Below are 27340 nucleotides of genomic sequence, written 5' to 3' on the forward strand. Positions count from 1 at the left end.
TGGCAAAGTATTGCCTACATCGCTGCAGGCTTCGGTGCCGTCTTCTCAAAGCTGTCTCGTTTGCAAGCTACGTAAGCATATTGCAACAGGGCTTAAGATGGCGGCTTGTCCCATGAAGACCACACAGTAACCACCTGCGCTAGGATTCGGAACGCATTCACTTAGACAAAGACGAAGGAAGGGAAGTACACGGACGTGTTCCGCGTCTCCATGGCTCTTGGTGCACAATTATGTACGTTGCGTTGCATCTTTCTTTCAGCATAATGATATAACTACCATCAACGATGAGCAAGTCTTGTTGAGTGAGTTTCCGGGAAAAGAAAAAACGTTTGGGAGATCGAGGTCTAGATAAGACTTAGACTTCTACGGCCACTCAGGAGGAAGATATATGATCGCTTGATTACTGTTACTACCGTTGTATTACTATCTTATTTTTTTGACGGCGCGTTGTCACGCAGACTCTGTCTGATTGCCGGCAACGGCAAGAACAACAATGCCAACAGACGAAAAGTTTGGACTCGAGAACAAATACAACCGGAAACTGTGGACTTACAAAACCAAGTCTTGTTGGAGAAAGCAAAGAAGGAACGAAAACAAACAAACAAACAAACAAACAAACAAACAAACAAACAAACAAACAAACAAACAAACAAACAAACAAATAAATAAGTAAATAAATAAATAAATAAATAAACAATGAAACAACCAAGCAAACAAACAGACAGACAAACACACAAACAAGCTTATATGCTGATCACACCGGTTGGTTATTCACGACGTCGATAGAAAGAAAGAAACAAAGAAACCTGGAAGGGTGAAGCGGTATGAGCCTTGGAATAGAAGATGAAGAAGCGCAGGAGTCTGGGTTCAGGAGAAGAGAAGAAGGAAGTGAGAATAAAATGTAGACAAGCAACGTCGCGAACGTTCCGTCGAAGCTGATCCTGGAACCTGTCGTGGCCTGGTGGCTGAGCTCCCGAACACTGGTTCTGGTCAAGTAGCTGGCGGTTTTCTTTTATTCTGTCTCTTTAACGTAATTGTTTGCGATCTTTTGTTTCAATATCTGCTAACCTTCCAGAGTAATTACTTCTTTCTTTGCAATGTCACTCTCATCGCCAGGCCAGGAGGCTTCCTCCTGGTCGGCTTCTGTTCCTAACTCTGATTTGCCGGTGGAGCTTTTCTTACGCAGTGGGACGAGCAGCGTTCCTGTGGCTTTGGTTCCGAGTGATGGCGGTGTGATTCGCATGAAGAATCCCAAAGCAATTCAAAGCGAACTCCGGATGGCCTCGGCCAATTTTCAACAAATCACCGAGGTTCGGCAGTTCGGCCGAGGGGGCATTCTTTGCTGCTCGTCTGACCAGGCTTGTGTTCAAGATTTACTGAAGTGCGACGTTTTCGCGACACATCCGGTGAGCAGTTTCATTCCTCATCACCTTGCATGTACCAAAGGCCTAGTTCGCGGTGTCGACGTAAGTCTATGTCCGGCAGACATCTTGGAAATGTTTTCAGCGGCAGGCGTGATTTCTGTGTATCGCTGCAGCCGTGTCGTTGACAATAAGCGCATACCCACAGAAACAGTCATTGCTACTTTTGCTGGAATGAACCGCCCATCGGAAATCAAGGCATGGCCACTTATATACCGCGTTGAGCCTCTATCACCTCGTGTCCTTCAGTGTCTAAAGTGCTGGCGGTTTGGACACTCCATAAAAGGCTGCAGGTCAAACACACGATGCCGAAAATGTGGAGAAGGCCATCATTCAAATGACTGTTCTTCCCGAAATGAGTCCTGCTGCCTTTGCAGTGGTTCCCACCCAGCAGATGAGCCTAATTGCCCTGCAAGGTCTAAAGAAGTACAAATTCTTGAAATAATTGATAGACGTCGATGCTCTCGTCGTGAGGCCATTGGAGAAATTCAGAGCAGATCTCAAGGGTATGCTGGTATAACGGCCCGTCAAACATTGTCCATGGAAAACTCAATCTCTGAGGCTGTGGCAGCTTCCGTTGAAAAGGCATTGGAGAAAGCAATGGAGCGTATCATGACAAATCTCACCGACTCCCTTGCACAGGTGCTGTCTTCACAACTAGCTACGTGGCTTCAATTAAATAACAAAGCCAATATTGAGGATCTGGTGTCGGGTGTACCGCAGACTCCACCAATTGAAATATCAACCACGCAGACATTCACAAATAACAATACATCAAAGCCATCAACTTCTGAGAGAGTCGACCAAACATGTCTCTCCGACACAGATGGGATAGAAAATCAAGATGTAGATATGGACCCCCGATCTCTTAAACGAACAAGGTCACCGACAGAGAAAAAACATAGCTCTCCCACCAACTCCAAGGCAAAAAAGTACGTTAAAGAGATTCCTACTAAGAAGGACTTCTTAAAAGAGAGCGTTTTAGACCAAGCAGTCTCTGCTGCTCGGATTTATTCACAATAGGAACTTTAACAGTAATTCAGTGGAACTGTCGTTCCATACTTTCCGCTGCAACAGATTTATTATATCTTATTTCTAAATATTCTCCAGATATTATTGTTTTACAGGAAACTTGGCTTGTTGCTGGTCAGACTTTTCATCTAAAAAATTTCCGATGTTTTCGATTGGATCGCCTATCTCGAGGCGGTGGTTTAGTTTTGTTTGTGTCATCAAAAATCTGCCATAGAGCTACTATAGCATACCAGATAATGTCCCCAGACTGTGAAATCTTAGCACTGGATATAATACTCCCTGGCTGCACACCTTTTTCTATAATAAACACGTACTTCCCCGCTGGAGTGCAAGATACCCGCTATCTGGATATCTCTATTGCTCGCAGTCAGAAGAACATCATACTGGTGGGAGATTTTAATTCTCATCATGTGTCGTGGGGTTTCCGAACGGACACTTGTGGAAAACGGTTGTGGGATTGGGTCTTAATGAATAATTTCTCTTGCCTAAATTCAAGAGCACATACTTTTGTACGGGGTCAGTCGCGATCTGCCCTAGATCTTACGTTTGCTACCTCGAGCATGTTTGTCACCTCCTGGATGACTGTAGACTCCGGAACTAGCAGCGATCACCTCCCTATAATTTTTGAACTGCTTACCCCATTGACTAGTTTACATAGTAATGTGCGCACTTTTGTTAATTACGAAAAATTTAAAAATGCGTTAAAATCAGCTTTACACGCTCAGGAGGGCATGGAGAGAGATATTAAAGCAATGAGCCTATGTTCAATTCTAAAACAGTCATCAAAAAAAGCTCAGTTTGTCGTGCAATCTACTAAAGGTGGTTCATATTGTCCCTGGTGGAATTCGGACTGCGAGCGAGATTTTAGACGTAGAAAAGCTGCGTGGAAAAAGCTTTTATACAACCAAAGTCCTAATAATTGGGCTGATTATACATATATATCTAATACATTTAAACGAACAGTGTCAAAGGCTAAGGAGGATTATGATTCCAAGCACTACACATACCTTTCGAAATCTTGCAATAAAAAGGCACTGTTTAAATTTCTTCGATCTCGTAAAGTTATACCGGCGCCCGTGAATGTCGATTCTGTCGTTTTAACAACAAAAGAAGTATCGGAATCACTTGAGAAAATTGCTAAAGGACTTGCGCAACGTTTCAAACATAAATTGCCATTAGGCCTACAGAAACCTCCCTCAGGAGACGACTTTGAAACAGTAACAGTGACAGAGCTTCAAGGCATTATTAGTTCGTTACCGACGTCAGCCCCCGGTCCAGATGGAATTACAACAGGAATGCTAAAAGTTTTATTTGATTATGCGCCTCAGGACCTCCTAAACATAATAAATTTCTCTCTCAAAAATGCATGGGTTCCAAGAGAGTGGAGAATAGCTAAAATTATTCCATTATTAAAGAAAAAATCAGCAGGACTTGACTTAGACAACATAAGACCGATTTCTCTTACTTCCAATGTCGTCAAATTAATAGAAAGAGTACTTCACGGCCGCATAACAAATTGGATGCAGGATGATACCCTTCTCAGTCCTTGCCAGATTGGATTTCGTCCCGGTCACTCCATATGGTGCGCCCATGTAGATTTAGAGAGCCGCATTAAACTTGCTCGCCGCAAACGAGAGTACGCAGCTTTGGTAACACTAGATGTATCAAAAGCATACGACTCTGTAGAACATGATATTTTATTCGATAAACTTCAGTCTACGAATTTTCCTAAATATATAACCGCTTGGATCTATGAATTTATAAGAGATAGAGAGTTTTACTGTTACCAACACGGTATTTCGACTTCCCAACACAAGCAGACAAGAGGTGTACCACAGGGTTCCGTTCTTTCTCCTATATTATTTAACATTTTGCTAAGCACAATTCCTTTGTCTCCGGAAGTACGTGTTTATGTTTATGCCGACGATATCGCATTTTTTACGTCCGCAAATAATATACATTCACTACAACAGTCGTTGCAGAATTACTTAGGAATGCTGGAAACATGGCTAGAGGGGTTACATTTGTCGTTAAATATTAGCAAAAGTGCAGTATTAGTTTTCCCATTAACTGCACAGGTGCATATATCTTTACAATACCGACAGGAAATCATTCCCCAAGTTGACGAAGTCAAGTACCTTGGTGTCATTTACGATGGCAAACTCACCTGGCACAGCCACATTGAATATATTAAAACAAAGGCAGAACGAGCCATAGGCATGCTCCGCCGGCTCAGCCACCGACGCTCTGGATTACGCAGGGATACTTTACTGATGATCTATAAAATGTATATTCGGCCCATATTAGAATTCGGCTGCGTAATATTTTCCGGTGGCCCGGCCTACAAAATTAAACCTCTGGTACTTTTAGAAAGAGAAGCTCTACGGTCATGCCTTGGGCTACCTAGATTTGTTGCCAACGTTGTTCTTTATCAGGAAGCTCATATACCCACCCTAGATTGCAGATTCCGCATACTTACGGTTCAAACATTTTTAACAATTTACGATTATTTCAAAAGGCGTACGCAATATATATTTATCACTGAACCGTCTGAGTTTTTCCAAGTATCGTGGTCGAGATTCCACAGTCCTCAGGTAATATTCGTTCAAGAACAGTTACAAAAATTGGATGTGTCCCTACACCATGTTTACCATTCAAATGATGCCTTCCCAGACCTCAAAATTCAGTTCGATGACATATTTCCAAATCATGCTAAGCTATTACCAAGACGAGATTTAATTAATATCTTAAAAGGCCACCTACACCAGCTAACCACTGACAATGTAATAGCTACGGACGCTTCTGTGTGCAATGAGAAGGCAGGAGTGGGGATCTTCTCTGAATCTCTTCAGTGGTCTTACTCCCTTCGCCTTCCCGACTTCACGCCTATATTTCAGGCAGAATTATTAGCGATAACACTAGCATTACGAAAACTGCCCCAAAATGACCCATTAGCTGTTATTGTTACCGACTCGCTATCTGTATGCACAGCACTAACTGCATCTTTAAATTCAGCAATTCAAAGAACATTTCGTTCGATGGTGCCTCCATACTTACGAAAAGTACGTTTGCTATGGGTACCCGGACATCATGGGTTGCATTTGAATGAAATGGCTGATTCTCTCGCACGAGCTTCCCTGAACGGCCCAATCATATCTGTTTTGCCGACATTGGCTTATGTCACCGCGGCTAGGTACAGAAATTTCGCTATTTCTCAAAACTCTGCAATATCCATGCTAACACCCTCTTCTGATTTCCACCATCTTGGCTTCCCATGGCATACTAATTGGTGTCCTTCAAGGCAATTGGAAGTTTCCTTTACAAAATTGAGATGTCGCATACCTCCTCTAAATTTTTACTTACACAGGTCTGGTCTCGCAGTGTCCCCTCTATGTTCTTTTTGCAGTGAGCCTGAAACTGTCGAACATTACTTTCTCTCGTGCCGCCGCTTTCTAAGACAAAGAAAACTATTAGAATACTCATTTACTAAACTTAGCCTTTCGCTATCCTCGCCAACCATTCTTTCTTTTGGGGCGACTTCACTGGGATCCAGCCACAGGGATGCTTTTCTAGCAGTTTACAATTTCATCAGAGACACAAAAAGAGTACCTTGCTGAATTTCTAAAATTATCCATAATTTATATTATTTCATTTCTTCACGTTTATTTATTTTATTGGAATTCCTAACAATAATCAATTAAACTTCTAATTTACAGTACTCTCGTCCCACGCTCCACAATACAAATCTAGATTGTCTCTACATCTAACCATACGGAAAACCGCCTGCTTCTTGGCCAATCCCCCATAGTGGGTACGCGCCACTCTCGAGGCCACAAGACAAGACAAGACAAGATGGACGCCAGTTCCACAGCAATGCTTTACGTTTACTGTGTCCTTTAAGTAGGAACGCTACATTATTTTGGCGCAGCCGACAGCGAACTCCAACATGTGGGTGAGATTTTTCCTTGAGGAGACCTCCGCGGACAAGATCATCTTTTCGAGATACCAAGCTGAAGATGAACCAGCGGTGGAACTACCTCGCGAACTCAACTCGGCAGAACTCATGAACCTGGTTTTAGAGAAGGCTTCCATGGACCCTGATGAACTACGTCGGAAGGGTGCTGTGAACGTGAACTTGCCTCTGGTGATCTTCGACGAATTAGTTCTTCAACCGATGCGTCGGAAGGACTCTGGATCACAGTCGTCGACGGAAGAGGTGAGCCTCGTTTTGAAAGCACTTCGGCTACAACAAGAACAGATTTCGCAACAAAACCAGCTGGTGACATCGCTTATAAGCTCTTTAAACGCTGAGAAGCCAGTGACTAAATTTGTAGAACCTGATGCATTCGACGGCATGGCATCAGGTCCAGAAGGTTGGCTTGAATTCTATGAATATGCCGCTGGAAAGAACAACTGGCACTCTAATGAGGACAAGATTACTAACATGCGTAGTTACTTAAGCGGTGTTGCACGGAAGTGGTATGATTTGCACATTATTGAAGAGGCTGGCAACTCTTGGAATCAGTGGAAAGAAAAATTCTTGACGACATTCCGAAGCAACCCAGTGCAAAGGTGGGACGCCGCGCTTAATTTCAAATTCAAGCAAGGCTCCCTCGTAGAGTATTTCTTTGACAAATGCCGCCTTTTAAAGCTGGCCGAGCCTATGCTTCCTCCGTCTGCCGTAGTAGCACTAATAATGCACGGACTGCACGCGCAAGTCCTGAAGCAAGTGCAACTACGGTCACCTAAAACTATGGAAGGGCTCCTGGAGTGCCTTCACGACATATCATTTACTTCAGAAGAAAATATAAACGCTAGCTCAAGCGGTCACTTCACACGGTCCGGCACGGATTGGTCAAGCCGTAATCAGCGAGAACCGCGCCGCCTTGCAGGCGGCACAGAGAGCTTGGGTTGGCGCGCTCCCAGAGGTCGGGTGCATAACATCGACAGCGACCCTGTTCCCCTACTTTCGGACGCTGAAGAGGCTCCGACGACAAAAAACTGATAAACAAGGGTGATCAGTCCGACCCGATGACCACAACTGAGACTGTTTATTTAACTTGCTCTAGCCTACTTCACATCCCTGTGAAAGTGGGAAACAGACACATGATGGCTTTGGTTGACAGCGGTGCTTCTGTGTCTATAATAAATGCCAAGCTGGTAGATGCAAGTCACCTGCATAGTGGAAGAGTACTACGGGTGCAAGGCTACGATGGAAAAGTGACAATGCATAATCAGTGGGCCTCAGTAAACATCGAGTTCCAAGGTCATGAAATAGCGAGTGAAGTACTGGTGATTGAGGGGGTGACGTATGACTTTCTGCTATTCAGACCAGATATAAAGAAACTAAAAATCAACGTATACTGGGACGATGCGGTTTTAGTGGAAGGACTATCAAGGCAAGAGACACAGCCGGATAGAAAGGATAACCTGCGAGTTGTCAATTGCGCGGAGGATATTGCAACGACCTATCCTGAACTAGTATGCATAGGAAGCTATCCACCGGCGATGACGTCACACAAGGTGCCTTTCGAACTCACCGACAAGACCGCCATCCGAAAATCACCTTACAACATGTCAAGAGAGCGCAAGATATGGTTGAAGAAGGAATTGCAGGAGATGCTAGACGCCAATATAATCCGGCCTTCGGTGTCACCCTTCGCCTCTCCCATAACTATTGCGCCGAAAGAAGATGGAACTTTCAGACTGTGCACAGATTACAGGGTTCTCAACCGACAGACAGAACTTATACCATTTCCCATGCCGAAGATAGACACGATTATAGATGAGACAGGTGGTTGCCGATGTTTTTCACGTATTGACTTGTGCAAAGGTTTCTGGCAGATCCCGCTAACCGAAGAAACAAAAATGTACACTGCTTTTATCACGCCCTTCGACCTGTACGAGTATAACCGGCTTCCTTTCGGTTGGAAAAACTCACCAGCATGGTTCCAGAAGATTATGAACGAAGTCCTGAAGCCTTTCCTAGGTGTCTTTTGTAACGTGTACATAGACGATATTATCGTCTTCTCCAAAACAGAGACGGAGCATCAGGCACACCTGTCCCAGGTATTAAATGCCTTGAGCTTGGCACACCTCAAGGTTAATTTTAAGAAAAGTGCGTTCTTTCAAAGAAAAGTGGTGTTTCTTGGAAGAGTCTTTGATGGGACTACCAAAAGCACGAAACAAGAGTCCGTCGAGAGGATATCCCAACTGGTAAAACCATATGACGTACACTCATTGCGTGTATTTTTGGGATTAGCAGGACATTTCAGGCCCTTCATAAAAGACTTTGCCATCAAAACAAGATGCCTCACGCGCCTAACACAGAAAGAAGTTCCATTTGAGTGGAATGAGGAATGTGAGAGAGTCTACCGTGATCTGGTGCACAGAATATCTGCTGACCCTATTCTACGCATACCAGATTTCACTTTACCCTTTGAACTGAATACCGACGCCTCACACTATGGGACAGGTGCAGTCTTGTACCAGAAATGTCCAGAAGCATCCGGCCGAGAAAAGCGACACGTAGTAGGTTACTACAGCTACACCCTCAAGCCACCTGAAGTCAACTACACCACTACTGAAAAGGAAGCTCTTGCAGTCCTCAAAGCAATTCAGTACTTCCGTACGTACCTAGAAGGTGCGAAGTTTACTTTGTTCACCGATCACCAAGCCCTCACTCATCTCTTGAATATGACCCAACCTAAGGGACGTATCGCCAGATGGGTGAACTATTTGCAGCAGTTCGATTTCACCATCTCCCACAGACCTGGACCCCTTTTGACTGATGCAGATGCATTGTCTAGACTGATGATACAGGCCAACAACGAACAATCGGCAGAAATCAATGAAATTAAATTGTGGGAAGGCACTGAACAATTGATTTTTAGGGAAGGTCGCTATCAAGTCCCGCCAACGCTGGTTTCCAGGGTGCTTTATTTGTACCACGATAGCCCAGAATCTGGAGGACACGACGGATTTTGGCGCACCTACAACAAGCTAGTCAAGAGATTTACGTGGCCTCACATGAAAGACGACGTCAATCGATACGTTCGTTCATGCCACATTTGTCAAATCAACAAAGTGAAATATAAGCAGCCTACGGACGCCATGATAATACCTTGCCACTCAAACGTGCCTTTTGAAGTTATACACCTGGATTTTGCCGAGCTAAATAAGAAACGAGAAGGAGTCCGAAAAACGCAAGCTTTTCTTCTGGCCATAGATGAATGCACCAGGATGGTCGCGGCACGGGCAGGAAAAGAAGATGCGAATAGTGCCATCGCCCTTCTCGAACGGGATATGTTTAGGACAACCAAGACAATTGTATGTGACAACGGTCCAGCGTTCAAGAGCGAAAAGCTAGCAAGATGGGCTCGAGACCATAATATATCAATCCAGTTCTGTGCGCCATACCATCCCGCAGCGAATGGGCTTGCAGAGCGTGCAATACGAGATGTTAAACAATACATCAGGATGTACGATAGTTTCCCTGGTGGTTGGAAATGCTCTTTAGAAGCAGCTGTAAGACATCACAATCGCTCCTACACCAGCGGCTTGGGATGCAGCCCGCAATTCGCTTCTTCAGGAGAAACCCCTATTCTTCAGGCGGACCGTGAACTTGGGCTGTTAGAAAATCTCCAGATCGTCGAGGAAAGGAAACAGAAATCGCAGGAGGAGAGGTACCGTAAACGAATGAAAAAAAATTTTGACAAGAGACATTGCTCAGATATTCCAGACATTCAAGTCACCGACCTCATTCTAGTTAGGAAAGGAGTAAGAGAATCCAATGCCAAATTTTATGGTCCTTACTCTGTGACAAAGACGGCCACTCAGAAAGGAATATTGAAGACTGTGTGGTACATTGGCGAACGTGGCTCAGTTGAATGTGCTTCGATTGGAAACGTTTTCAAGTATTACCCCAGGAGGGGTTAGCAAAAGAAACCTGGAAGGGTGAAGCGGTATGAGCCTTGGAATAGAAGATGAAGAAGCGCAGGAGTCTGGGTTCAGGAGAAGAGAAGAAGGAAGTGAGAATAAAATGTAGACAAGATGGACGCCAGTTCCACAGCAATGCTTTACGTTTACTGTGTCCTTTAAGTAGGAACGCTACAAAATACAACCGGAAACTGTGGACTTACAAAACCAAGTCTTGTTGGAGAAAGCAAAGAAGGAACGAAAACAAACAAACAAACAAACAAACAAACAAATAAGTAAATAAATAAATAAATAAACAAACAATGAAACAACCAAGCAAACAAACAGACAGACAAACACACAAACAAGCTTATATGCTGATCACACCGGTTGGTTATTCACGACGTCGATAGAATAAGCGCACTTTAAGAGCACCGACACTCACAAAACATAATAAGGCACGCAAAGCGAGCACTGACTGAGGCTATATGCCAGCGCTTTGTGTTTGTGAGAGTGTTTCGATAGCGCTGCTTCAAGTCACGAAAAAAAAAGACGAAGACAAGAAAAGAAAGGCCAATTAAGAGGCCGATAAGCTCTTTCTTACACCTTGAGTTAGCTGCATCTCCCCCGACCGGCCTCTGCTTTCCACGTTGTGTCCACGTCGCAAACTCTTCGCGAGGTACAGTATAGCATAAAAGCTTATAGTGATCGCCTTTGCTGCTACTATACTTCCCTACGGTTGACCTCAAGCTCCTAGGCCTCCCAGCCTCCTTTCCGTGGATCTATTTTTTTTCTTCCCACTTGCGTGTATATACGAGCAGCTGTGTTATATGGCAATGGTCGTTGTCGTCGCTTCTTCTGCCTCAGGTTGCCGCTGTTGTACTTATAGCTGCTTTCTCGTTGCGTGCTATCGTTCGCGCTACAAAGGTGTCACCGCTATAATTCTCTCTCTCTCTCTCTCTCTCTCTTGCAGGACATTTTCTTCACCCCCGGGGGAGCGTCTGGACGCGCGCCGACGTGTGTGTTTACGGTCGGTCCCCGGAACGTGTCTTCGGGACGAAGCAAGGACGACGGCCCGATAGCGAAATACCACAGCGCTCCAGCGATGCCGAAAGCAAGCGAGGTAAAACAGGGCGACGTATACACTGGGGGACAACGCGAAAGCAAAGAAAAAAGAAAGAAAATGCGCTCGATATACGAGACACGAAATGCAGAAGCCTTGTGAGGTAAAACAGGGCGACGTATACACCGGGAGACAACACGAAAGAAAAAAAAGAAGAAGAAGAAGAAGACAAAATGCGCTCGATATACAAGAAAGGAAATGCAGAAGCCTTGTAAACTGAGATTGTTCGCGCATATTTATGCGCAAACGGAAGAACTTCGGCTCAGGGGTGGGGGAGAAAGAATACATACTTGTTTCGTGCTGAAAGTACATAGGCTCGCAAGATCAGTTCCGGATATTACTCGTGAAGTATCATCGGTTGCGCGCTGTTAAGAATTCCACGCATTGGTTGTAAATATGCTTGCTATTCTGTTGAAGAAAAGAAGAAGAAAAGATTATGCACGATATCTCGTTGCATGTCAGTGGAACGTTTACTTATGTTAAGAAAAGGTGATAAGAAATGCAATAGAAATGTTACAATATGTTTTGTAAAGAATCAATAATGCGCGTTCACATGGAAAATTCTTTAGAATTTGAATAAAAATTAGTTTTTTAAGAATGTTTTACATAGGGTCAACAATGGAGGGGTTTGTTATCGACGAGCCATATAATACTTCATTGGAGGAATAAAATTGCTGTTTGGAATAGTGCCAATACACCATTTACTGAACACATACTCCTTAATTTGGCAAATCATTTCCGCGGAAACCTTCAAGGCGGCGCAAATGCCGCGAAAGGGAAAATTCTCATCCACCCCAATTGTAACACGAAGCTATACAAAGGAAACCAATACGGGTTGCCCCGAAAGAAGGCTTCGTAGCTGAAGAAAAATTCTTCCTGTTCCGGTATTCGAACCCGGGGCCCAACGCCCTTCCGGAGGAGTCGCTAACCAGGAGGCTAGCAGATCGCAGCGCAAGGACAAATTAATCGACTGTACTCCAAGCACATCAACCCCGGCTGTCTGTCTAGTGTCAAGTAAGAGAGAGAGAGAGAGACAGACAGACAGACAGACAGACAGACAAAGAACTTTATTAATGGTCCTGAGGAACCGGCGTTAGGGTACCCCCCTTTTCAGGGAGTCCCCGTAGCCGTCGCGGGCCGCACCCACGTCGGGGTCGGAAGATCGTGGTCCTCCGCCCTGTCGCAGGCCCTCTGGACAGCCCGTAGTTGCTCTGAGAGGTCGCCGCTCTTAAGGGCTGCCTCCCAGTCGGTTGGAGTGGTTAGCGATGAGCTGCGTAACGCAGGGCATTGCCAGAGCATATGGGACAAGGAGCAGTACGCCTCCCCACAGTCTGGACAGTGGGGTTCTACGTTAGGCGCGAAGTGACTGAATCTGCCCCTGGAGGGAAATGACCCCGTCTGAAGCATGCGAAACGCCGACGATTGTGGTCTATTAAGTTTAGGGCGTGGTAGCGGAAAGGCCCGCCGAGCAAGTTGATAATGTGTCAAGACTTCGTGGAAGGTGAGAAGCGAATCCCTATACAGCCCTAAGTCGCCGCCCGTGAGTCCACCTGAACCGCCGCGGTGTGTAAGACCTCGCGCACAGTCATGGGCCAACTCATTGGCGTTAACAAGCTCAGAGTGTACATTGATTCCCATATGGGCCGGGAACCATTTGATGCTATGAAAACCAGCAGCCCCCTCGCTGCCGAGGATGGCCGCCGCCTCCTTTGAGATCGAGCCGGAGGCGAAAGCTCGGGCTGCCGATCTGGAGTCTGTAAAGATATTGGAACGTAGAGGGTCCTTCAGTGCTATAGCTATAGCAACTTGCTCGGCTACTGTTGAAGAAACCTTCCGCACGGATGCTGAATTAATGAGAGTGCCATTACAGTCAACCGAAACTACGGCATAGTGATCAGAGCACTCGTACTGGGCGGCATCAACGAAACATGCCAGATTCGGAGTGGCAGCAGCCGCTTTTAACAGGGAACGAGCCCTGGCTACCCGGCGCCCTACATTGTATTGAGGGTGGACGTTACGTGGCATGGGATCTACCTTGAACGTATCTCGGACCATGGGTGATAGGGTCACGTTGCGCTCCGTGATTTCCTGGTGACCGCATCCAACGGATTCGAGGATGCGTCTCCCCGCTCGCGATGATGATAGTCGAATTATTTGAGCCACTCGTTGGGCCTCGATCACCTCTGATAGGGTGTTGTGCATGCCTAGTTGCATGAGACGCGCGGTGCTGGTAGTGAGTGGTAAACCCAGCACGCGCTTGATGCTTTTGCGCATGAGGGCGTCGATTTTGGCCTCATCCCCTTTAGACCAGCGCAACGCGGAGGCTACATAGTTAACGTGGCTCATCAGAAACGCGTGGTAGAGTCTGAGTAGATTGCTCTCGCTTAAACCCCCTCTGCGGTTCGAGACCCTGAGGATAAGCCGAAGCATATTCTCCGTCTTCGAAGTAATGCGGGCTATAGTCTGTGAGTTGCCCCCGCGAGATTCCAGCAAGAGTCCGAGGACCCTGATGGTATCCACTCTGTGAATTTGTTGTCCGTCCTTCGTATAGAGGGCTATGTGAATTTGATCTAAGGGTGTGGAGCACCTAACCCCCCGTCGGGTGGGCCTATACAATAGAAGTTCGGACTTGGTTGGTGACAGACTCAGGCCCGTGTCTAGTAGGAAGTGTTCTGTGATGTCGAGCGCCTCTTGGAGCGCACTCTCAACTGCAGCGTCAGACCCTCCCAAGCACCACACGGTAATATCATCCGCGTAGAGGGCGTGACCCGTTCCTCTTACTGTGGCCAGTCTGTCCGAGAGGCCCTTCATGGCGATGTTAAACAGTAGGGGAGAGATGACCGCCCCTTGCGGGGTGCCTCTCGCTCCCAATGTAAATTCCTTCGATTTGATTTGCCCTATTTTGACAGTGGCCTTGCGATCCCTGAGGAAGGAGCTAACGTACGCATGGAATCGTGGCCCCAGGCCCAGATCTGAGATGGCGTCTAGTACGAACCGGTGCGAGATGTTATCAAAAGCCTTGGACAAGTCTAGAGCAAGGATGCCCCGAGTGTCTCTAGTGTCGACATCAATGATTTGCCTCTTTATAAGTAACATGACGTCCTGTGTGGAGAGTGCCGGCCAAAAGCCGACCATGTTGTGAGGGAATAACTCATTATTTTCTATATGCCTAGATATACGGTTGTGAATGACATGTTCGGCCACCTTACCCACGCAGGACGTGAGCGAGATGGGCCGCATGTTCTCCGGCCCAAGAGGTTTGCCTGGTTTCGGGATGAGCACCACTGAGGCTGTCTTCCAGGAGTCGGGGACTAGGCCCGTTTCCCAAATTTTATTGACCTCCCCGGTGAGCAGCGCAACTGATTGTTCGTCCAAGTTTCGGAGGAGCTTATTGGAGATGCCATCCGGGCCCGGCGCAGAGCGACCGTTGAGCGTTTGCAGCACCTCCCAGATTTCGGATTCCGTGAAGGGGGCGTCGAGCTCCCCCACCGCTCCCCCCCGATAACAAGGATAATCCCCGTCACCGGAGTGGCCCAGCGGAAGATACTTTTCGGCCAACTCTTGCAAGAGGACGTGTTCAAATACGCCCGCCGCCTTTTGATTATGAACTATGCGATCGATGGCTAGTCTCTGATTGCTTTTGGTTTGCGAGTCGTCGAGTAAGTGTTTGAGCAGGTTCCATTTGCCCCCCGTTCTCATCTGCCCATCAACCGAGGAGCACACTTCATTCCATTGTTGTTTGGACAGTTCGATGGAATGAGTTTCAATTGTACGATTGAGCTCCGCAATTTTCTTACGAAGCCGGCGGTGGAGTCTGTGCGTTCTCCAGCGGTGCAGGATGGAGTTTTTGGCTTCTAGGAGGTGTGCAAGGCGCGCGTCCATACGATCTACCTTTAGGTCGGTCTTAACCACCTTGGTCGCAGCTTGTACGTCCTTCTGTAGTCTTGTGAACAGACTATCGAGATTATCGTAGTCGGTCTGGTCCGCCTTCCGTATTTTCCGGAAGGCATCCCAATCCGTCACTTTAAATTCCCTGGTAGGGGCTGTGCTAATCGTTAGGGTAATCTCCACAATGAAGTGGTCGCTGCCCAGGTTCTCTTGCAAATTTTGCCATCCTGCTCCGGGGGCGTTCTTGACGAACGCCAGGTCCGGAGTGGTGTCTCGGACTACCGACGTGCCGGTTCGCGTCGGGTATTGAGCATCCGTAATCAATTCCAGTGAGCAGTCAGCAACTGCCTGGACAAGGAGATTGCCCTTGGTGGATTGGCGGGGGTATCCCCAGGCATTGTGGGGGGCATTGAAGTCACCCGCTATCACTATGGGGGCTCCCTTGCTCAGGGCCACCGGCTTTGTCATGATCGTGGCGAATGACTGCCGTTGATCCGACGGCGAGCTGTATATGTTTAAAAGAAAGACACTGCTCTTAAGCCAATTGTTAGGGATAATTTCGACCATAATGATTTCCGCCCTAGTTCTGCCAATTTGTAATTTGTGTACTTGAAAGGAGCACTTCCGTGCGACCAAGGTTGCTAAACCCCGCTTTCCTTCCTCCCGTATCGATACAACCCGGTATCCCGGGAAGGTGGGCGCGTCATCGAGAGTTTCTTGTAAAAGAATTACGTGCGGTTTGACCGCCTGTGCCGAAACGAATTGCTGCAGCGGAGCTTTGCGTCGTTGGAAACTGGCACAGTTCCACTGCCACACAACCAACTTATTGGGATTGACCGCCATGGTGATTGCCTTGGATTGGCCATTCCACCGTCTTGTTGACGGGGACGGCGCTTGCGGGTAAAGGTGCCCGACGGGGCTCCCTCGAAGGCTGTCTAGCCGTAGCTAACGCGGCCTGTGCACTTTCCAGGGACGCCATCCTTTTAAGGAGGACAGTCACGCTTTCAGCGAGCTGCTGAATAGCCCGCTGCATGCTTTCTAAGTCCTTGTTATTGGACTCGGTCTCCATAGAGTCAGCGTCCCCCTCTGGGGGCGCGGCCCTACGTTTACCCGAGCGCGCCTGTGGCTCCCCTGAGGGGGGCACCGGTTGCTTCTCGACTTGCGAGGGGTACGACTTACGGAAAGACTCAAAGTCGGCCCTCATCTGCTGCATTTCTGCTTTGAGTCGAGCGTTCTCTTGCATGAGTTGAGCGACTCTGGGATCAACCTTATGCTCCGGCAATGCTACCTGCGTTACCTTTGAAGCCGGCGTCGTCTGCTTCGACTTGACACGATCGGCCCAGGTTGGCGTTTCCTGGATCCGAACCCGGGAGTTAGAGCGCCCTCGGGAACGAGAGCGCCCTCTGGAGAGGCTGCGTTGTCGACCAGAGGGCGTGACGGAGCGCTCCCTCCTGGGGGCTCCCGCCGCGCTGGAGCCACGTGGCCTGTTCTCCTTGGCCAGCTGTTGCTGCTGGTGCTTGTTGTTGGCGCGCTTACGGCGCCGTCGGCGTCTGCGTACGACGTATGGGACTTGAAAGCGCTGCTTACACGTTTTGTCCGCCGTAAGATGCGGGCCTCCGCAAAGGGCGCACTTCGGCGAACACTGGTGGTCATCGGGTGGTGAGCTTAGTCCGCAGCCCCGGCAATCCTCATTGGTGGGGTTGGGGCAGACGTCCGCGCGATGTCCCAAGCCGCCACACGCGTAGCACACCTCGGTTTGGCGTTTGTAGAGCGTGCAGCGCAGAAGGCTGACGCCGCACATGACATAGTTAGGCACTTTCATGCCGTCGAAGAGGACAACCACTGTGGTGGTGTTCTTAATTCGTTTGACTTCCAGAGCCTTCGGGTTACGATGGTTGACAATCATGCGCTGGAGTTGGGCCTCGCTGATGTCTGCGTCGACCCCTCGTATGACCCCTTTGCAGGTGTTGTCTGGGGCCGCTATGTATGCGGCTACTTTGTAGAGTCCTTCGCTTATGCGGATTTGCTGGATTCCTGCATAAGCGGCGGCGTTCTTCTTCTCCGGGGTGGATACGACGAGAACGTTTTGAGTGAAATTAGGGCAGATTACGTCGCCCTCAGTTTCTGTGGGGGCTAGTGCAGCCGCCATGGCCAAGGCTTGAGCCAGCTTGATTTGGCTTATCTTCTTGACGTCAAGCCCGCCCCTTGGGCGGACAATAATTCGTATGTGCTCCCTAGGTAGTCTGGGGAGCCTCGACGAGGCTGCGAGACGTTGCAACACGCCTTGCGGGGCAGCCGTGCGGCAGCCACCCTTCGAGCCCATGTGAGCTCTCTTGCTCGTTGAAACTGGTGTTTCTTGCAGGGATTTCTTGTGCTTGCCCAACGCTGTCGTCCAGCCTGGGCTGTTGGCTTCTTCGGGGGAGATTGCCTCTCCTAACACCATTTCTACTTCGGGCATAATGCCCCTCTTCGTCGCGTTAGGCCTAAGCCTACCCGCGCCTAGCGTTGCCGCGGCGTGGTCTACACAAAAAGTTCCACGGCTTCCGCGCAAAGGCCACTCACCAAAGGAAGTCCTCAGAAGAAACCGTGTCGAATGGCGTGCATTTCCGTGGTAGGTGACACAAAAAGCAGACCGAAAATATTTACGAAAGCGGGAGCCGATCTTTCCACGTCCGCACTAGTCGGCGCCTTCTTCTTCTTCCCAGAGAGAGACAAAGAGGAGGAAAGACAGGGAGGTTAGCCAGTGTAAGTACCGGCTGGCTACCCTGTGCTGGGGAAAGGTGTAAAGGGAATAAAAGGAGAAAGAGAAGAAGAGGAGAGAAAAAAAGTGTCAAGTAAAACTCTTGCTTGGGCTAGTTGGTTCATGCTTGAAGTAGTAAAAAAATGGTCGATATGGTCGATAGATTGCTGTTTTTTACTTTTGAAGTTTTGTGCGTGACTCGGCGTGAATAACCTACATAGGGCAGGCTTGTTGCGAAAATAAACTTAGTTGTGAGTGGCGCCGGTCCTGTCGTTTGTGTTCTTCTTCCTGAGTCCTGGTCTTCTGCGCCCTGCCTTTACTACTGTCTAGTGTCAGTATGCGTCGAATCGTAGATTAACTGACAGCTGCAAATCAATCAGGTAGACCAAGTTTCGCGCGACGCAAGTACTTCCATCCACCCAGCAGCTGCTGTCTCTGTGTCCCTGCCGCTTCGAGTTGGTCGAATAATTTGGCTTCGCTCCCCAAAGGGTGTTTGCCTCCTGGTTATAGCTCAGACAGCAGAACGAACTGCCCCGCGAAAAGGCACTACTTGTGGGCCGGAAAAACTCAAGAACTTCTTCAACTGCGAAGTTTCGTTTTGAGAAATCCGCACGGGTTCCCTTCGTATTTCCGTGCTGTAATATCGATCGATGGATGACAGCATATCGCTCTTTCAGTAGATAGACATCAATAACAGAGGAACGAAAACTTCCCAGATCATACTGTCGCAGCACTGCGCGAGTGATGCAGAGAAAGAAGTACAGTGCGTGCGCATTGGCTCGACCGTACTCTGCGCGGGGCTGGTCCTTCCCAGTGGCTGCCTCTTCCTTCCTGACTAGATCGCGCAGATCTGTGGGTGTTTAAGCAGGTGGTTCTTCAAAAATAAAACCAGTTGTTATAAAGCACTCGTCCTTGTGTTTCTTCTATTCTTCGTCCCTGTTTGTTTGCGCACAATAAGTTTTGAGATGAATCTGTTCCAGCTAGGCCGACTCGCAGTCTTGCTTCAGTTCGCTTCCTCTCCGACCCGTTTCACTCCGTAAATAAACGTCTCTCGTAACAACTTCGGTGGAAGTGCGGGGACGATCTTGGACGGCCCAGCAGCGCTACGGACGTTAAACGACACGTTAAACAACGCATGAATCGATAATTCTTAGCCTATCTTTTCTTTTTTTATATATATCGGGATCGGTTAATCGCACCCGCGACTTGGTCTTTGGTGGAAGGGCGGGGTAAATCCTGAACGATCCTGCACGACCCACCAGCTCTACCGACGTTGAACGACACGTCAAACAACGTGCAAATCGATCATTCTTTTCTCTTGTGTTTTATATATCGGGACCGGTTAATCGCACCCCCGACTTCGTGCCCCGGCGGCAGGACGCCGTAGAAAAAACCAGCCACCCCAGCGGGGTGTATACGTATAAGGCGAGAACAGGCGGTGCAGTGCAAGCCGCGGCGACCCACGCGCGAACAAGGGCGACAGGGACGCGACCACCCGCGACGTGCCAATACTCGAGTGTCGCCTCGAGCCCGTCGTGCAGCTGTGCTCCAGTTTTTCTGCGAGAGGTGCAGAACGCGGCGACGCGCCCCCAAATGCACGCAGGGGGGGGCGTTGGCCACGAGTGGGGCTGGCGCGGGTCAACACTGTTAGGCAAGGAAGTCGTTCCCTTAAATGGGTACTGACATTGGACAGTCCTAGGTTAAGGGGCGCAAGCCGCTTGCGTACGCAAGAACGCGAGAATTTCAAACGTAAATATTGCAATGTGCTGAATAGTGGCGTTTTGTTGAGCCCCGATAACTGCAAGAATGTTATACGACTAATATTGCAATTGTTTGGAGCACCTTTTGTTATTCCTTGATTTGTGAGAAGCAAAGAAAGTGCCTTGTGTTGAATGCCAGTGTTGTTGTATGACAGTTTCCTTTTCTTTTCTATACTTTCTCTTCTTTTTTTTTCTTTTTTTCTTCTTCTCCCGTTTTTCCCGTGCTCATGTGTATTTTTACAATCGACTTCCTCTTTGGGCCTGTGCAAAGGCATACAGTATTGTTAAATAAAAATAAATAGACTAGGGGCGACAGTAATGCGCATGCGCAGACTCAGACGTAGCAGTCTGTGCATGCGCAGTACCATGGCGCCTAGTTCTTGCGTACAGAAGCCGCTTGCGTCCCCTAATCTAACATCTCTATTATATTTTCGAGCATTCACTTTTTAATGCGTTAGCATTAGGAGTGCCAAAGTGGGAAAAAAAGAAAGTGCACGTGTGTGAAGCGATGGAAGCCGGTCACGTGGTTGGGATAAAGAGGGAGAGAGGGAGAGCTTAGTAGAAAATGTTTGCGTGTATATGTATACGTTCGTCAGCTGACGTAGGCGTGCTCCGGGCAGCCATCAGTTGCGCTTAGGTCCTCGAATAGGTAGGACGTGCGTCGAGTGAGCTCCTGAACCACACTTCTGCAATGTTGTGAACGCGGTTTAAATCACAGATACGATACCTCAAAGAGGTGCGACGTAATGCTCGCGCATTTCTCTCGAATTTACCGCTAAACCGCCACACTGAATCGCTTCGAACGAAAGACCGGTTCCTCTAAACTCCAGAAGAAGAGAAATAATATCAGGCCTCGCAGCACCCTAAATAATTTAACATAATAGGCGTTCCACGGGCAGTTTCGGTTTCGTTTCTACTGCGCTGTGACGTCATTATGCACTGTGTGGTCACGTAAGAGCAGGAGATAACGTTTTATTATGTGGGGGGTGGTGGGGGGCGCTCTCTCCGGATCACTCGGTCGTCCGCTAAACGGCTTCGTCGACCCACAACGAGCGCCAGCAAACGAGACCACGAGGCGCAATGCCCTGTTCTCACGTGACAACACACTGCGTCATGACGTCATAGCATAGAATCCTCCTGGGAAGTAAGACCTGAAACTGGCAGCAGAAAAAACATAATTGTATTAAGTTATTTACAGCGCTCTTAATAAGGCTTGCCACTAGTTTTTTTTTGCCCTGTCCAAATGAATGCTCGAAAATATAATAGAGATGTTAGAGTAGCGGACGCAAGCGGCTTGTGTACGCAAGGACTAGGCGCCACGGTACTGCGCATGCGCAGACCGCTACGTCTGAGTTTGCGCTTGCGCATTACCGTCGCCCCTAGTTTATTTTTATTTAACAATACTGTAGGCCTTTGCACAGGCCCAAAGAAGAAAAAAGAAAATTTTTGAAGTTCAGAAGCTTAGGACCTTAAAAGAAGAAAGAAAGAACGGTCCAAAATATCGCGTCATTAGTCCTTCAGAAAGGGTGCACTCGTGACACCCAGCCACACGTGCGGTGCGAGGCGGACGAATCTCTGAGGCAATGAATGGAAACGCACGGAGGATAAGCACGTAGTACGTGACTAGAGCTCCTGAAAGCCGTTCCACAGCCGGTCATTCGCCTATTTAGCCGGGGGGAACAGAGAGAGGTTGTTTACTCTCAGCATTAATATGAAAATGAGACGAAGTGCACCACTCAGCGTATAATGGCAAACGCATAAACCGCTGCATGTAGCGACCTAAGCTGGTTAAGTATATCTGTGCCGAGAAAAAAAAATGATACAGAAAGCGCTGTCGATCACCGCGGGAGTTATTTGACGAAGTAGGACACATGTTACGGCGCTGTTAAGAGGAAGCTTTAGCTCGGCCCCATCTCCGACGCCGCCTATTCAAATACACGTAAAACGCAGAAATGCTTTTCAGAGATAGCTCCTGGACCGATCTTTAATGACATTTGCTGCATTTTAGAGATGAATTTAACTTCTAGTGACCGCTGGAAGCGAAATTTCGATTTACGGCCTGAACGTATTTATAGAAAATGTTAAAAATTTGTAAGTAAAAAAGGCAAAAAGAATTGAACCCCGAAGTTAACGAATTTGTGCCTCCGTATCCAAAACAGATATCGCCGTTCTGCAAACTGCATGAGTTGGGGCATCTAACGCAAACGATTGCGATACATAAGTTTATAGCTTACGTGAATCTGTTACAACGTGACAATGGTTTTGCAAAAGTGATACTTACAGAAGAAGGTTATATTAAAGAGCGGTGTGTAATACATTAGTTTGGTCCACTTTAGATGTACTATTGGATGCAGTTTACACAATTGTGATATCATTTTTCTTGTTCTTCAGCTAGAGTTGTAAACTCGATACTTTCGCTTTCTGAAAATATCCGGCTTTCACAAATTTTTATAAAATATACTGACAGCATAAATGAAAAATCCGCTTCTAACAGTCACTAGATTTTAACTTTCTCTAAAACCTACGGCGTCCATTTATCAGAAGGTGACGACCAAACATCATTGGTCTTGGGATCGTACCTTGCATTTAAATTTTGTGTTGTTGTTGAACAGCTTGGTTAAAGTTAGCTGGGACACCCTCTATAAAGGTATCTACAACCAACACCTGTTGGCGCCTATTCGTATACCAGAAGTAGAGTGGCGGTAAAATTGTGAATTTTGAAATCGAATATTGTAGCAGATCAAATAAGAATTGAGTATAGTATTTATGGCACCGGGAGGAGCACCGAGTCGAACGTTTTGCGCATAACTTTTTTTGTGCTCATATAGTTCAAAGCGCGCAAACTTTTTATCTAGAGCGTGTTGCTGGAGCCCCCCACCTTCATCGCGTAAAGTTAAGTTGTTTTTCTCCCTCTTAGATATTAAAGGGGTCGGAAACGAGCCAGGGTACCATAGATGCAACCCGGTAAGAACAGGATGTTCGATATTTAAGATGCGCAGTTCGCTAAATCTCAGCGTAGATCTGGGGCACTATAACGTAAAGCTATTACGAATTTTTCTATTATAATTGTGCAATCAGCCCTCTGAGATTGGTCAAAAAACTTTTTTTCGACCACCTCCACCTCGCCTGTCCGTCATGCGACGTCACGAAAACCGCGATTGCCCCCAATCTGAGATGACTGTACACAATGATTATGCATGATTCGACCAACCGAAAGAAAAATAATTGTTTCTGGTTCGACGCCTTTACGCCATTAACCCTCTGATAGTGGTCAAAACGCTGCACCCATGCACTTCACCTGCCTGTCACTCGACGTCACAAAACCATGAAAACTCATTGCGTCAAAGTGACGTGTACGCGTTATAGATGCATTGATAGTCCAAATAAAACTGGATTTTTTTTTCTGAATAGCCGGAGACTGTACCGCTCGGAAAGGAATAGAAGACGGCTGCCGCCGATCGCTCAGACACTGGCTACTCGCACCTGCCGGAGAGCATGGGTTTATTTGCGTGTAACAAAACGCTTTGCGTGACCGTATAACGTTATTGAGCCCTTTCTGCACGTATACGACATCGCTCTACGAATTCTTCACTGATGATCCGTTTTAGCCGCATTTTTAGCCGTCTGTGGCAGGCCGCCGCGACTTTAGACAAGCCACCAGAAGTAAAGGAAAGCGGACCAATCGCAGACGCCGGCACCTCCCTTTACATCTGGTTATCTATTTTCAGTGCGCTGGCTCAGCCCCATCGAAACCCTCTCCACTTGCGCGTGCTTATCGCCTCTTATCAGCCAATGAGATAAGAAAAGCCGCTCAATGTAGGCAATGTATATATATATATATATATATATATATATATATATATATATATATATATATATATATATATATATGTTTGACGCTACAGAAACATCGCCGGAGGTAGCGCTTGGGCAGCTTTCCCAACCGACCACGAGTGCTTGCATTGCTCGTGCCGAGATGCGTCTAAACAATTGTCGCAACACCTCACGCCTTTTCTTTTGACTTCCCTCTGCGCAGGTCTTGCTGCATACCGGCGTTCCATTGCGGTGACAGGTCGGAGAGACTGTCCTTCCTGGAACTCTGCAAACGAGGAGCTGCTATTCAGGTGTCCCTGCCTCCTCCGACATCTCCCCGAATCCCACCCGCTGTTACCGCAACAGATGGCGTCGCGAGCCGGTGCCAGAAAAACATGTCATTTATTTATTTATTTATTTATACAATACTGCAGGCCCAAATGAGGGCCTGCAGTTGGTTGTGCCTGCAGTAGTGGTTGCCGCATATATGAGCACTGGCAACCACTATCGAGAGAGGGAAAAAAGTACCAGAAGTTCAACGAGCGCTCATTGCAAAATACTGAATAGAAAAAGGATGATGTGGAAAGTATTATGCAATATTCACGTGTAAAAAAAGAAGAAAACAGTAACAAGGTTTGCCCATATGGCAATACCCCCAGTATCAAAGACACAAGCGGTCAATAGAATCGGTATTTATCAATTGTGATAATGGCAGGCTGTTCCAATCTGTTACAGTGCGAGGGAAGAATGAAAACTTAAAAAGGTTAGTTCGGGTGTTATAAGGCGTCAAAGAATCAGCGTGACGATGCCGTGTTCGGCGCGCTGTAAGTGGTTTAACATAAGCTTGTGGCTGGAGGGACAAACAGTTGTTCTTAAGCAAGAAAAGAAATTCCAGTCGTTGCATTTTCCGGCGTAGTTGTAGCGTTTGGATATTATGTTGAATCATTAGGCTAGTAGGAGAGTCGCTCAGTCTATATTTAGAAAAAATAAACCTGACAGCTTTACGTTGGACCATCTCTAAAATGTTAATGTTCTTATAGGGATCCCACACAATGCATGCATATTCCAGTTTCGGTCGGATGAGTGAAGTGTAAGCCTGCAGACGAAGAATGCACGCGATCGCAGCGCTGGTTTTTTCCAGTCGCTTACGCGCGTCTCGGCGACTCGTGTGTCACGCATCGTGCAGCAACACAGCGCACGGCAAGGCAGTCGACGTGAGAACATCGCGGTTGAAAACGGCGCGCTGAGTACGCTGCAGACCGTTTTCATCCGCGGTGGGACAGCAGTGCATGCAAGACCCCACTGAACTTCCGGTCAGTCATTTTGGAAATTCCAGTTAGCCAAGAAAAAAAGAAGTATTTTGTCGCATAGTATAATGTAGGCACATATTCTTGATGTTTTCAGATATACAAAACGTGCGCCGTATGTCGAGATCATGTATACGCGTTTTTTGTTGCATTTAACACTGCAATTCACTTGTCAAAAACTCCTACTCTGCAACAAAACTGGTGCCAGATGTAAGGCCCTATAAATTTTTAGGCTATTGTAACTTACGTTTCTCCAGACTGTTTAACCGGAAGTCTCCTATGTTTGCAAGCATGAAAAGGGTCTACAGGCATCCGGGACAGCGCTGGAACAGGGTTGAGAGAGGGGCGCGTTTCCCGAGAAGCTTTTCGCTCAGAGAAGGGTCTTCCGCGTGAGTGTTTGCAACACGTGGTGTACCTGCAGGAGGATCCACCATAGCCTGCAAGGAAATTTCACCTCGTCGTCTTCTTGTGTTACCCAGTCGCGCCGGTTTGGTTGGATGTCTGCGTGGTGACACGCTTCAGTGGCATTGCGGAAGACACCCTCAGGCGGAGCCACTGCTGGCGTCATGTCGCCATGGAAACTAAGCCGCAGCTATACTAGACCATGTACCCGAGTATAACATTGCGATCGGTGCCAACCTAGCTCCAATGTTGGTGGCCACGTGGACCAGTGTAAGGTAAATATGACAGAAGGTTACGACTACAATGGCTTTGCTTGCAGGCGGGATGATACCTTGAACACATCCCGTGCCAATGTCCAACCTGCAACTCCCAACGATATTTTCTGCGTACCAGACGTTGCCGCTTAGACGACAGACCGTTCTCGGAAGCTAAGATCCTAGGACCTTGGCCGTAGACTTTTAGTGAGCACAAGACCACCAAAGCGGTAATGCACTCGCTGATTAGAACCGGAATAGACGAGCGTCTGTGAGTGCAACATCCATCGTGAGTGAGTTCTCCCTCTTACCTTTCTTTCCCCTTCCCCACGCGTACGGTAGCCAGCCGGGCGGAACCTTGGTTAACATCCCTGCCTTTGCTTCTTTTCTCTCTCTCTCTCTCTCTCTATCTCGTTTCTTGTCGTGCTAGGGCAACACCTACACCACTACCGAAACAATGCCAACAGCAACACACAAGCGGCCTTGATCACGTGCTCGTTGAAGACTACCAGAAACTTTCTGAGAATGTTTCTGCAAAGTCCTTCGTCCTGCATTTCTGCAGGAGAAGCCTGCACTCGACCGAAATTCAGCTGACAGTGACGATAAAAATTAATAATACCTACGACGTATGGTCACGGAACCTGTAGGATACCCTCAATTGCTGCCATTGTAAAAAAAAAGAAAAAAAAAGACGACACTAAATTAGAGCTTCTGCTCGAGTGTACAGAAGACATTTGGAGCGCTTTCAGTTGTCATGAAAGCATCGCAACGCCCCTCCGCCTAAATTCCCTCCCTCTCACCGCGAAGCCAACGCCATCTGCAGGTCATCTCCAAATGGCGGAAAGAGAGCTTGTCGAGCACCTCGTTTCCTACGCGCAACGCAGTTAAGGGCAAGATATAGTCCGGCGTAACGCGCGCGCGCGGCCACGCGCGTCGCGGTTAAGCGACGTCGGTAAAAAACGCGCACTCTACAGTTCGGCGTCACGGCGTAGCCGGCGTGCCCAGGCGCGCTTGGCGAGCACAACGCCGCCGGCGCGGAGATAGAGCGTGTTCTATTTCACGCGGCTGACGCTAGACCAGAATGCACTGCGCGCTGTAGCGGCAGCGAGCAGAAGGCAGAATGGCGGCCTGCGATGCGCGTCCTGACAGTGCGCCTGTGGTTTTTTCAACATCTGTGTGTGATGACAGCGCGAGTGAGGACGCCTGCTTGAAGCGATTAGCAACCATCCATGTGTATACGATGTGAAACGCATGGACCACCGCGACACAGAGCGGAAGAACCACGCGTAGGAAGCTATACGAAAGCAGTGTGGTCTCGCCACAGGTAAGCTGCATTTCGCAGCTCCTGTACTAGCTGGTGGTAGTCGCCGAGTTGAGGGCGCTTGTCGAATAGCTTTCGCATGTACATACATGGTCCGCTTCCGTTTTTGACGTAGCCGAAGTACTAGCAATATGAGTGCGATGTTTTGGTTGTCAGGCATGGCGGCCGCATTTCGGTGGGGGCGAAATGCGAAAAACACCCGTTTGCTTAGGCTTAGGAACACGTTAAAGAACCCCAGGTCAGAAATAAAGTGGTTTTCGCACGGAAAACCTTGTTGTTTTTTTTTCTGGCTGTCAGGACAAGTTAACGCCATCCCGCAAAAGTTTTCATTTTAGCGCACAAACAGCGCGCGGAACGAGAAG

At 47.7% G+C, this 27340-nt stretch overlaps 1 long non-coding RNA gene across 1 annotated transcript; it reads left to right on the plus strand.

The window, feature by feature from the left end:
• The first annotated feature begins 889 nt into the window (after positions 1–889).
• On the plus strand, positions 890–24705 carry LOC139052852 (uncharacterized). The gene is made up of 3 exons (XR_011510086.1): positions 890–989; positions 11344–11493; positions 23918–24705. It is a non-coding gene; the product is annotated as an uncharacterized lncRNA (long non-coding RNA).
• The last annotated feature ends 2635 nt before the right edge of the window (positions 24706–27340 follow it).

The sequence above is a fragment of the Dermacentor albipictus genome, unplaced genomic scaffold (assembly GCF_038994185.2).
Source record: "Dermacentor albipictus isolate Rhodes 1998 colony unplaced genomic scaffold, USDA_Dalb.pri_finalv2 scaffold_40, whole genome shotgun sequence".
Lineage (NCBI taxonomy): Eukaryota > Metazoa > Arthropoda > Arachnida > Ixodida > Ixodidae > Dermacentor > Dermacentor albipictus.